We start from the raw sequence: 13,523 nt of genomic DNA, 5'->3' as shown, positions 1-13,523 counted from the left end.
TCCAGCTGCATCGGAGCATTGGCAGCTACAGGGACTCTCACAGGAGTTCCTGGAGGATTTTTGGACCAGGCTCTGGGCTAGTCGACAGGCACGCAGGATCTCGACTTTCCAGTGGCTTGTCGCCCACAGGGGCTCTGCAGTTGGCACCTCGCTTGTCTATAGCGGTCTTCCGGCGGCCTGCGTCCGATGCGGCCACCCTATGGAGACACAGAGACATTGCCTATGGGACTGTCCTCAAGCGCAGCAGATTTGGCTGCAGATGCTGCGCATTCTGGCCCCCCTCTCTCCAGAGGGTATGTATACGTGGGGTGCCGCTGCTTGGTCGACTTCGTTAGGGCCTGCTATGGGCTATGAGACGGAGTAGGACAGCCAGGCCATCAGATTAGAAAAGAAGGAAGATTAGGGCATTGAATGTGAGAGTGGTGGGATGGAAGGAAGGAGCCTCGCCGAAAGAGGATGCCATAGCACTATGCAGAAAGCTGGAAATGCTTGATACCCCCTTCGTCGAGGCATGTAGGGTGGGCAAAGACACCACCAAGGAACGCGCACTCATCCTCAAGTTTGCGGGGTTGGAGGCAAGGCAAGCATTCCTTACCAAAAGGCGGGCACTAAAAGGAGAAAAGACTTACCTAGAAGACAATCTCACACTAGCACAGGTGGTACACCGGAGGGAGTCCATGCCACGCATCTTGGATGCACGGAAAGCAGGGAAATGGGCAGTGTACAGAGATGGGAGGGTGATCATCACCGAGCGGCGTGCCCAATGATGGTGCGAGACCTATGAGACCAAGCTAGAGATTACGGTTTGGAACTGCAATGGCGCCTTGAGGACAGATGCAGGTCTGTTCGAGGAGACATTTAGAGGGAGAGACTTGGTCTTATACACAGAGACACATCAATGTCAGGGGAGTCGGCTTCCAGAGGTGAGAGGGTACAGATGGGAGTCTGTTCACCGCCCACAGGTTGGGAGGGGTGGCTTTACTATACAGGGAGGAGCTTCAGCATGTGATACAGGTGGTCAAGCGGGATGAGGCTGCACAGTTTTTGTGAGTGAGGATCCAGACAGAGAGGGCCCGAGACATCTACCTTGCAGTGTGCTACTTTGCACCCTCCACTTCTAAATATGCCACCCAGGGAGAGTCCTCGTACCTGCCCCTTTATCGTACCTGCCCCTTTATGATGACATTATGAAGTTTTCCAGTCTATGAGACATCCTCCTAGCTGGAGACTTCAATGCCCGCACCGCATGTACACAGGTACCCTTCTTTGAGACAGATGATCCTATGTACCAGGAGATTAACACAGTGGGTATGGATCTGGAGCGGACATCACAGGATACAACAGCCCGCACAAACTATGGAGAGTATCTCTTAGCCCTCGGCAGGGCTCATAGGCTAGCCATTTATAATGGCCTAGCCAGATGGCCTGGATCCAACTCCTTCACCTCCTACCCCTTCAGACATGGAGCCAGTACAGTGGACTATCTAATGGGATCCCTCTCTATGATCCCACTCATTCCGGAGTTTACCATCTCGCCTCGCCCCATCGGTGTTGCAGCCGACCATGCATACCTGGCCTTCTCCCTCACATGCCGACACACCACCCAACCACCTGCTTTGTCCCATCACCGCCCGAGATACCACTTCACTAGAGAGACCTCTTCCATCTATTCTGATCACGTCTACCGCATCCTCTCCGACCTCAACCCCAACATCCCACTTGATGAGTTTATCACACACCTCTCAGCCACCCTCCATACATCCACTGCAATAGCCTTCCCGCACTCTAGGGCCACCCCTAAATCACCAAGAGGGACTATCCCACAGAATAGCTGGTACGACGAGGAATGTCGTGATACCCAATGCCATCTACAACGGGAGGTGGCGCTAGGATCCACCACTCACCAGCAGGCCCGAGTGATCTCGTCTCACACAGAGAAAGAAGAGAGCCTACCTAGCCAGGCTTGAGCAGGAGCTGTACCAGCTATTTCTTGGGAGGGACTGTAAGGAGGCCTAGAGGGTCTTCCAGGATCATTGCCTGCCAACTCCTATTACTTCACCCGGCACCTGGCACACCTGTGCCACCTCTCTCTACCATGCCCCCGAGCAGCCACCTCTCCCCCATCCACCCGAACCTCGTCCCCCACACTCTTCCGTCTTTCACCTCAGCATGGTGAGAGAGGCTATTGACAGGATGCAGACTGGGAGAGTACAGGATCATGATGGACTCCTCACCGAGCATTTCTCTCATGCTAGGGACATGCTAGCCCCTTTACTGGTTCACATGTTTAACAAGGCTCTATGTGAGGGCTTCATGATTGGTCGCACCTTGGCCAAGATTTATCGTTCGATTTTGGAGCATGAGCTTAGTAGATGGTCCGAGGAGCAGAGACTCAGAGCACCGCGGCAGGCAGGCTTCAAGAGAGGGCACTCCACACTAGATCATATCTTTACACTACGGGGGATCATAGAGGAGGGGAAAGCTCACGGGCATCGGATATATTGCTGCTTTGTAGATTTCCGCAAAGCTTTTGATACCGTCCCAGGAGCACATTTAGCAGGAGTCTTGATACCGATCCTCTTGTATGCAGATGATATTGTTCTTATTTCTGATTCACCACAGGGGCTGCATAGGCATTTGGATGCATTACGGGCCTTTTGCGAGGACCGAGACCTCACTGTGAACCTTGGAAAGACCAAGGTCATGATCTTTAACACCTCCTCACAGTGGATAAGTAGATATGCAATACAGTTCACATACAGTGGAGAGCTTGTTTGATGAGGGGATATGCAGCCCTTGGCTCCCTAGAGAGGCAATGCTCACAAATACAGTTTCAAGAGCCGAGGACAAAGCTTTGGCTATTTGATACTCTAGTTACACCTGCACTACTGTATGGTACCCCCATCTGGGGTCCCAACTTATACCACAAGAGGAGACAAAGGAGAGAGCCAGCCGACAGATACAGAGGAGGTATATGATGGGTGGAAGCCGATGGAGAGGTCCCTAGTGGTGATGATCTCACGCATGATCAGTGCCACATGAGAATGTGCGCCAATAGTGACAAGAGGCTCTATTCCAAACAATGACATACTGGCACAGGCTATTGGAGCTTCCACTAGATAGATACCCCCAGCTAGCCCTAGAGTCCTCGAGACAGTTGACATACAGAGTGCTGGTATGCACAAGTAGGCACTTGGTTTGGCATGCACGGTATGCAGATGGAGGCACTCCCCCTGTTCCAGTACAGCATAGAGGCCCCGTCATTTGCTCTTAGCCACACAGAGTAGAACAGGGTTATTAGGAAGGACATTGTCAGATTGGATAATCAGAGGACATGGAGTTCACCTAGTCGTCCACTAGGGACGAAGATGGCCTTCTACAAAGATCACCTCCTATGCTTGATAGAGGATGGTTTCATCATCCGCCCCACGCTACATGGACACACACCTATCCTTTGGGGTGAGATGTGCGATTGGCCAGATCCGTACCTCATCCCACCAGCTGAGAGTGGAGACTGCCAGATATGGGCCCAGGGCGGCCGCACCAGAGGACAGGATATGCCAACTCTATCACATAGAGCCCGAGAAAGAAGATCATTACATATGTCGATGTCCTGTATACTATGAGATTCGGGTCAGGTTCCACTGCCTCTTCCGAGCTGGGTTCGGACCACTTTCAAAGATTATGGACTTCCCAGATCAGAGATGCCTGGGACTTTTTCTTCTAGAGCTGCGTAGACACAGGGAGTCCTTAGTGAGATCCACGTCAGTTGTACTTGCTCGAGGACCAACACAGAGAGCTCTCACCGACTTCTTCCATACCAGCACTCCGAGGGCCGATCCACCCATCATACCCAAACCACAGGCTAGTGCAAGAGCTCGGCCGAGAGATGTGACACTCGATAGAGCCACTGAGTTATGCAGAGCTGGATGCCCCAGACCCCATGGCCCTCGCCTGCACCCACGCCACCACAAGAGGATCCAAGCCATCATCTCCCATCATCGCAAGACCTCACGCCAGCTCAGTTTTACCACCTTGAGCACCATGTCACAGTGGCCCATGAGGGATGTATTAGGGTGATATGAGAGGTCTCTCCTTATGTACCTAGATCAAATTTTATAGTTCTAGATTTTTGTTATTTTTCTTTATTACTATTTTGTACCCAAGATGATGTACCTCATGGATATGATGTAGCCTTTTGGTCTCATAGGTCATTTTGGCCTTTTGAAGACGTTAATACAACTTTCTTTCTTTCTTTCTCTCTCTCTCTCTCTCTTTATATTTCTACACATTTCTCTCTATCTTGTGCATTATCTTCAAAAGATTGCTGAATTCTATTCATCAAGCTTCCGCGTGCTACATTGGTATCAGAGCCTTCTTCAAGTGTGAAGATTCAGCCAGAACCAGAAAAAAAAAAAAAGCAATTTTTTTTCACTTGTTTGGTTGGTTTCTAGACTGTAACATGCGAAAGCTTCGTGGTCGAATTGGTAACTTCAATGATCAGAATTCGGCAATCATTCACGACGAAAATAATGCACAATGCTGAAGTAGATGTGCAGAATATATATATATATATATATATATAGATAGATAGATAGAGAGAGAGAGAGAGAGAGGGAGAAGAGGACACAGTATTGGGTCCCAAATACCCTCTGTAGGGCCCCCACCATGAATGGTGTATTTGCTTTATTAGAATGATGTAAATCAGAAAATAAAGACTGAATTTTGACTTGCAATGTTCAACTTGGTTGGAGCACTCTCCTTGGCTGTCCTGGCCCTTGGAACACGTCAACCCTTCGTGAATAATGAGATGCTTGACCTGAATTATGGCTGGGCTTTATATACCCCTCAGGTTGCTGATCGGCCAGTTCTACTGGAGTCGGTTTGCTGAAAAAGCTCACGACCAGCAGCAAATAGCATTTAATGCTAAAAAAACCATCATTTTCACACCTATGAAAGGCTGGCCATTATGCGCATTTGTCTGGGCTGCTGGGCAGCCACGCACATGAAGTGTGGGGCTGCCCCACATGCAGCCGACTGGCTGGGCAGGGCTCATGGCCCTGTTGGCTGCCAGGCCAGGGCCCCTAGGGCTGGCCGACAGCCTGCCCAGCCCAAGCTAGGGCTGGTGGGCACAGCATGGGGCCCTCCTGGCCCCATGGGGTAGTTCTAAACCTCCCCATGCCCACTACATGAGCCTTAGGCTCAGCTCTGGGGTAGCCCTATGGGCTGGCCCCTATTCTGCATGCAAACCTACATGGATTTGCAGATGTCCGGCACCCAATTGCAAACCAAGTACACAAATCATCTGACATCATTCCAAAGGGAGACTCACGTTACGGACTGGCACTGCTTCATGTGCAAGACAATGCACACCTGACCTCGGACGCATAGAGTGGAACCCTCGTTGACTCGTCCCAGACTGGGTTCACATGGGACCAGTTTACACTCCAAGTATCGCACCTTCTTGTTCAGATATGTCTACGTGGCATCCAAGTGTGGGACGCACGTGACAGACTCTAGAGGACCTCCCCTTTCAGTGTGACTCCTGTCCCTTGAAGGACAGTTGGTTTTTAGACTCCGGAAAGTCTCCCACACGCATAGTGGATGGTTTTGTTGCATTCCAAAAAGGAAGTGCATATTCCCACTATGGCGAAATTCGACGACGAGAAAGAACAAAGAACTCTGGAACAAGAAGCACCAGGCAATCCTTCGAGGATGGTAGACATGAGTATGAGATGTTCCAGACGATGATGCGAGCACTCACAAACCAGAACACCAAGTTGGAAGAGCAGAAGGTGCAAATCTTGGCCCTAGAAGAAAGAACCCATACTCCAGTCCCTTTTTCTCCGTCTCCTTCTCTTTCTCCCTCTGTTTCCCAAAATTTGATAGCAGATCCTCATCCGGGTAACCCTCTTGAAGGGTTACTACCGTAGCCGAGTTCACTACAAGAGTTGCAGATGCGAGCATTGGAGATTCGATTGATGGAAGACCGTGCACGGTGTGGCAGCATCTCGTGCTACCACCCAAGAAGACGCCAGGCGACGAGTGAAGCATGAAACATTTCTTGCGCCTTTAGACACGAGCAACACTAGCTTCTTCCTTGAGTCATCCTCCTGAGAGGATGAAGTTCAGTAAGTATAATGGTAAACTCGACCCCACAACCCTTTAATCCTGGTTGCATCAATTTGAAGCTTATTTTGCTGCTCTTAAAAAAAATGATACTAACAGAGTGATCTTGGCTAGTTGGTATTTAGAGGGTGAGGCCATTCCATGGTGGACTCAGTGGACTCATGCCCACACCAACTTTGGTGTGACAGATTATATCTGGGACGAATTCATCTTAGATCTTAAGCGGCTGTTTCTACCGCCCCATTACCTTGAGCGACTCGAAGACAAGTTCAGGGGTTCGCATCAAAACACGTAACCAGTCTTGTAGTTTACCAACAAAATTTCAAACTTATGTTTGCAATTAGGCATTTCTAATAAGGACAAGAAAGGAAAGTTCATCTGTGGCCTTGACACACAAATCCAGTGGAAAAAGCGTATGTTTCAACCAGCCACCTTCAAGGATGCACTCTCGCTTGCGTAGAGTGCTGAGATGAAGTACAATAGAGGAAAGCCCAAGACTTTCCAACCTTCCACTCCCAAGGCACCCGCCTCAGGGAAAAAAGGCCAAAACTAGACGGGGCCTCTCCAGGATAGAGCACGGGAGCCTCTAGCTCCAAGAACTCGACTAATGTGCCCAAGCTTACTCCAAAACCAAAAAGCTCAAGCAAACAAGACCAATGGATGGCTAAGCCCAGAAGAAACAACTCAGTACAAGGAGGAGGGTAGGTGTTTCTTTTGTCATACAAAAGAATACACTTCTAAGGATTGTCCAAAGAAGACTACCACTCCCCAGACTCCCACCCCGATCTCCACGGCTTCCATGGTGAGCCCCGCTCTCACAGACCCCAGCGGTCGCCTCTAGTCCTTCAGACCACAGCTCTCTGATTGGTGTAATCATCGGCCGAGAGCTCGAAGATAAGCAAAAGGGTGACCAAGACCAAGAGTATGAGTGCAATGAACTACTCAAGATGTTTGGCTACATAGGTGGCCACCACAGAGTCGTCGTCTTGTTTGACAGCAGCAACACGAAGGATGTGGTTGTCACGAAACACCCCGCTCGGCAAGCCCGGTTTTTGTCGACTTCGGTAAACAAGAAGGTAGAGGGATTTAGAACAGGCATGACGACGAGCATCAACTTTAAAGCTCAAGGTGCTAAACTAGTGATTCAGGGCATAGTGTTTGTGCAAGATTTTATGGTTGTCCCTCTTGTAGGAGCAGACATTATTTTGGAAATTCAATGGTTTCACAAGTTCCAGCCATACATTGATTGGGATAGGCACACTTTTCGGATTACCCAGAATGTGTCCAAAGTCCCAATAATCATTAAATGTGAGCTAGGGATCCCGAACTTTCCTCTCATAAGCCACATGCAAGCTAAACGAGAAATACGGAAAGGCACACGATGTGCAGTGATTTATATCCAGGCTCACCAGACGGTGCCCAATGCTTGCGAGAAGTACCAGGCTCTCCATGACAAGTTCTAGAAGATTTTTCTTCAATACAATCTCTCTCCCCAGCTCCCTCCGTCTAGACTGGAGAACCACGAGATAGACCTCCCAGGATCGGATCCCCCAAGCAAGTTTCCATACTGCCTGTCCAAGGCAATGAAATCGGAGTTGGACCGCCAACTCCAAGAGCTACTGTAGGCTAGCTTCATATGCGCTAGTGTGTCGCCTTTTGAAGCACCAATTGTATTTGTCAGAAAAAAGGATGGTTCTTCCAGATTGTATGTTGATTGTCGTGCACTCAATAAGCTGACCACCATAAAAAGTAAGTTCCCGATGCCTCGGATAGATTACAGTTTAGAGAGGCTAAATGGGACCAAGGTGTTCTCGAGACTAGATTTGAAGAGTGGGTGTGCCACCCGATGCGGATTGTTGAGGGGAACATCCCCAAGATAGCCTTTCGTACGGAACGTGCCCACTATGAATTTGTGGTCATGCCTTTTGGCTTGACAAATGCCCCAGCCACATTCAACCGCATGATGATGCGGACATTCCGAGACTTAATTGGCAAGTGTATGTTCATATTTTTGGATGACATACTTGTATTTTCAACTATGGAAGAGCAACATGACATTGATGTAGAGAAGGTTTTGAAGTTGCACGAAAGCAACGAGCTCTATGTCAATGAGAAAAAGTTGGAGTTTTATCTATTCAAGGTTCACTCCCTGGATACATAATTAGTGCCAAGGGCATTTGACTTGACCCGGCCAAAGTGGCTAAGCTAGTCAATTGGGAGATACCGCAGATAGCTTATGATATTTGGTCATTTGTGGGCATATGCCAGGCATATTCCACCCACATTGACAAGTTCTAGGACCTCTCGGCGAATCTTACAAATCTTCTTAAGGGTGTCAAGACTAGAAGGCAGCGGATCGGAATGACTCCATGAGCTTTGGAGGCATTCAAGGACCTCAAGCTGGCTTTTTCAAAGGCTCCTTGTGTAGCGCTAGCCTTGTGGGATGAGTCGTTCCAACTAATCACCGATGTGGGTAACATCGCGATTGGAGATGTTTTACAACAGAATGGCCATCCAGTAACTAGTAAGTTACTACCCACAGAAAAGAATTACTCGATCTATGATTGGGAACTCCTTGCAGTGATTCAAGCCCTGAAACATTGGAAGCATTTCCTTTATGGCCGAGAATTTGAGGTTCGTACCAACCATCAAGCATTGTGCTAGATTCAGACAATGCCAAGTGCACATTGGAGTGACCCACAGACAGACGGCCAGGCCAAAATTTTGGTACTAAATTAAACTTTTCTAGTGCATTTCACCCACAGACAGATGGCCAAAGGGAAATTTATAACCGTATATATATACATATATACATATATATGTATATGCATATGCATATATATGTGTGTGTGTGTGTGTGTGTGTGTGTGTGTGTGTGTGTAGGTATGATGTGTATGTATGTATGTGTGTGTATGTGTATGTATGTATGCATATGTGTGTATGTACATACATACATACATATGTATGTATGTATGTATGTATACATATATACACATGTATACATATGTACATATGTGTGTGTGTGTGTGTGTGTGTGTGTGTGTGTGTGTGTGTTGTTAGAAGTCATCTCCTGTCTATACATATACACCAGGGCCTCTGTTGTGATGTGCCCGCCTTATTAGGTGTTTTCTCATTTTTCCCCACTCTCCATTTTTCACTATTTTTCCATGGCTTGGGTGGTTGCCCTCCTGTGATGGCAGGAGGACCCAGTAGCTAGCTGACTACATGTGTTCATCTTCACAGTGTCCTGGGATGCAGGCCGACTGCTCCCTCTGGTCCCTGACCTCTCATGTATGCTAGTCGACTGGTGGATTTGGGTGGTCGTGGAGATTCAGGTCCAGTCGGCTGCCTTTTCTACAGGCCGACTGCATGCTTGGGGCCATATAAAATGGCCCTATTGCCCCATGCCATTGTATCATTTTATTCGGGATCTTCTTGTGTATATAGAGCAGAGTTACACGCCTCTCTCTCTCCTTCTCCATTGCTGTCTATTTTCTGCACTCTGCTTGCTCTTGTGTTCTCAAATTTGGTCATCATCTCCGTTGCATATTCTGACATGGTATCAGAGCTCTAGGCTCTTGATAGATCTTGGGAATTGTGTGAGAAAGAGGGGGATTGTTGTGTTGCTGATTGGTGGACTGTTCTGGACTGTTCGGGGAAGAGGAGAAGCAAGAGGAAGGCGGGCTGATTTGCTGGACAGCCACTTGCAGGTGTAAGTTCTTCTTTTTCCCACCAACCCACCCTTTTCAGTTACATCCCCGCAATGGCAGATTTACTAGAGATGGCTGAGAAGCATGTGAAGATCCCTACACTCCCCACGTTCCCGGTGGACTGTCAGTTGGACGGGAACAACTACGGCATATGGAAGGTTATGATGGAATCTGTTCTGGAGTCATATGACCTTGCTGATTTCATCGTTGTTGTGTTCGTCAGTCAGAGGAAACTTTACAGGTAACCTATGCTCTGATGTCTCATAGCATTCGGGACAAAGAAATTCCTATCGTTGAGGAAGTTCTTTCCACGGGGACCTCTTGGAAAGCCAGGCAGGTGGTAGTTAATTACTTGAAGAAGGAGGTGGATGTTGCACGTTCTCAAGGCTTTGTGGTTCCGGATTCAGAGGGGGTGGTTTACAGGTTTCAGAAGGCCTTGAGTGGTCTTCAGCAGGTTTCCAGGACTTGGCATCCCACCGTAACAAGTGTTGATCCTTGTGAGCAATATGATGCCTCTTTTGCTCGGAAGCAGAATGGTTCATTGATTTGGTTGAAGGATACCAGATTGGACGGCAGCTTCTTGATGAGGCTATTGAGCTCATGTTTGCAGAGGACTCTTTGGGAGGCAGGATTGCGTATCTTGTGGTTTCTGCAGCATGTGAAGGATCTTGGACTCTTTTACACAGGAGGGGGATTGATGGATGGAGTCTGACTCCACGGTTGGAGTGACTCAGATTGGGGAGGAGATCCAGACACGAGGAGATCTACTTCAGGCTCAGGAGCAGTATTATGGAGCGGTAAGAGGCAGCGTACCGGGCTGCTTGTGGTGCTGCTTGTGAGGTGGTGAGGTTGCAGAGGTTACTTGGCAGGATTGGGTTTCCACTAGTGGAACCCACGGTCATCCAGAGGCACTTTGTTCATGAAAAGATCGTTGCTGATGACATCTTGCTAGAGTTCTGTTCAACGGAGGTCAGTGTGGTGGACCTCTTCACGAAGTCGCTATCTCAGGCTTTGCTCCGGCGGCACTCCAGCTCCCTAGGGTTGGTTTCACAGCCAGGATCTGAGAGGGGGTGTTAGAAGTCATCTCCTGTCTATACATATACACCAGGGCCTCTGTTGTGGGTGTGCCCACCCTTATTAGGTGTTTTCTCGTTTTTCCCCACTCTCCATATTTTTTCTCCATTTTTCCCTATTTTTCCATGGCTTGGGTGGTTGCCCTGCGATGGCAGGAGGACCCAGTAGCTGGCCGACTGCATGTGTTCATCTTCAGGGTGTCCTGGATGCAGGCCAACTGCTCCCTCTGGTCCCTAACCTCTCATGTATGCTGGCCGACTGTGTACAGCTGGCCAACTGGTGGATTTGGCTGGTCAGTCGGCTGCCTTTTCTACAGGCCGACTACATGCTTGGGGCCATATAAAATGGCCCCATTGCCCCATGCCGTTGTATCATTTTATTCGGGATTTTCTTGTGTATATAGAGCAGAGTTACACACCTCTCTCTCTCTCCTTCTCCATTGCTGCCTATTTTCTGCACTGTGCTTGCTCTTGTGTTCTCAGATTTGGTCATCATCTCCATTGCATATTCTGACATGTATATCTATATGCATATTATATATACACATATGTATATGTATAACTTGAGGTTGAATTGGAACAACCCAAGCATCACATGATCCAAGCCTAATGTTCATGTGATCTATTACTTTAAACTTTGTGTAATAATTGAAGTTGAGCTTAAATGATAAATTTAGGTTGAGGATCAATTAACCTTGGTTTATATGATCACTTCACATAATCAAATAATTTACATGAGCAAATAACCTTGGTTTTCATCATCAACAAGCCAAATTATTATAATGTCATCTATGACCACTTAACCGAACTTTTTTGATCAATTGACTTGATCACAATATTAAGGATCAATTAATTTAAACTGAAATGCATAATCAATAAGCCTAGGTTTAGTGATCAACTAATCAAGGTCTATATGACCATTTGAAAAGATCTTTGTGTGATATCCATGACTGAAAGCTTTATATAATCAATTTACTCAAACGTAAATAAGAAATTTACTGATGGATCAATCAACCCGAGCATAACTATTGATTTTGCATGATCAAATGACCTAGGTTTACAGATTAAGTTACCAGATCATTTAACCTAATCTCTAAGTGATTAAGGTTAAAGGATCAGTTAACTTGGTCGTGAATGGTAACTTGACAGTGAATATTACATTTTCTGATGGAGTATTGAGGACAACACAGGTAATTGACTTAAGTTACCAGATTATTTATCCTAATATATGTGCGAGCCAGCTTAAAGAATCATTAACTTGATCTTAACTGTTAAAGTGAGCCAATAGAGTATTAAGAATCAATTAATCTGAGCAGTTTACATTATCTATGACTTCCATTAACCTGAGTTTAACAGATCATTTAACGTAATCTTTACGTCATCCATGACCTCAAGCTGTGCATGATGAATCAAATTAAGCTTAAACGATGAATATAATGATGCAAATATTAAGCAGAATCATCGTGAAAGGTCATTTCACCTGAGATGGCAAGCTAATCAGAGTAGTAACTCAAAACTTTATGCACATTATCTTAAACTGACCATTAAGCTGGATTATGGAAGAAGCTAAATCATGGTGAAAGGATCACTAACCTGTGATAAGACCTTTTCTTTTTCCAAAGTGTGCTGAAGAGAGCAGAGAAGGCGAGGTACAAACAACAGGGTTTCCCTTGCAGCCCTTCAAACAACAGATGAACACGAGGGCTTTCTGTGCCTAAAATGTACACGGAATAGCTTGGACTGCATGGCTGGGAGGCGGCAAAAATCGCTTTCGACCCTGGTGTTCACACGAAAACCCTCCAAAGCTCCACACTGCTGCTGTGGTTTGCAGCCAAGGCGGGCGCCCAAGATGGTCCAATTTGTGGGCGGCTGTGATTTATTTAATCACATTTCTAAGGTTAAGTTTTCAACCCAACCGTTGACTAAACCTAGTTGTACTAATATGCACCCAAAATGTTTTTTTGAAATAAATAATTCTGGTGTTCTAAAACCTTGTTTTGTTTAACCTCGGGAAAATGAAAGGTTTAAAAGGCCTATTTTATTTTCAGAAAAAAAAAATTCAAATCCATTTACGGCGGATTGAACTGATTTTTTTTAGTAAGTTGACCACGACTTGCCTCGCGCACGTGTATGTTGGAGAGGGGCGTTGAAACTTCAAGTTCACATGGCCCATGCCAAAGAAGCCACAAAGGAGGCAGCGGAGGAGGCTCGAGAGGGGGCACAGACCATTTGCGAAGGCGCACATTGTCAAAGAAGAACGAACGGAAGGTGTGCGGGAGAGCTCCTCAGGCATGACTAAGGAAAGGAGAGAGAAGTCCAACGACATGGTGGAGGGCATGAAGGAGAAGTCCAACAACATGGTTGAGGGCGTGAAGGAGAAGTCCAACGACATGGTTGAGGGCGTGAAGGAGAAGGCATGACTGAGGAAGGGAGAGAGACATCCGATGACATGGCGAAAGGCGTACGTTGGTAGATCCGCTCCTACAAGCGCAGGAAAAATTCAACGTTATAGTCTCAGAGGGCGCTCAGAGATTGCACGCCCATCAGGCTGAGGAGAATGATAGAGGACATGGTGAAAGTAGCCAACGAGAAGGCCGGCGAGGTCGTATTG

At 47.3% G+C, this 13,523-nt stretch overlaps 1 protein-coding gene across 6 annotated transcripts in view; it reads right to left on the bottom strand.

Annotated features, from left to right (window-relative positions):
• The window catches only part of LOC147626957 (uncharacterized), a 33,909-nt gene extending 21,156 nt beyond the window's left edge, over nt 1-12,753 (bottom strand). For all 6 annotated transcript variants that reach the window (XM_086815513.1, XM_086815511.1, XM_086815512.1 and 3 more), the window contains exon 1: nt 12,506-12,753. The gene's annotated coding sequence lies outside the window, so the exon portion shown is untranslated. The remainder of the gene's footprint in view (nt 1-12,505) is intronic.
• Nucleotides 12,754-13,523: the final 770 nt, after the last annotated feature.

This window comes from Cibotium barometz, chromosome 21, assembly GCF_041138505.1.
Source record: "Cibotium barometz isolate CiBa-2024 chromosome 21, ASM4113850v1, whole genome shotgun sequence".
NCBI classification, from domain to species: Eukaryota; Viridiplantae; Streptophyta; class Polypodiopsida; order Cyatheales; family Cibotiaceae; genus Cibotium; species Cibotium barometz.
The sequence above is the reverse complement of the archived record's forward strand: the minus strand, read 5'-3'. Positions and strand labels throughout refer to the sequence as shown.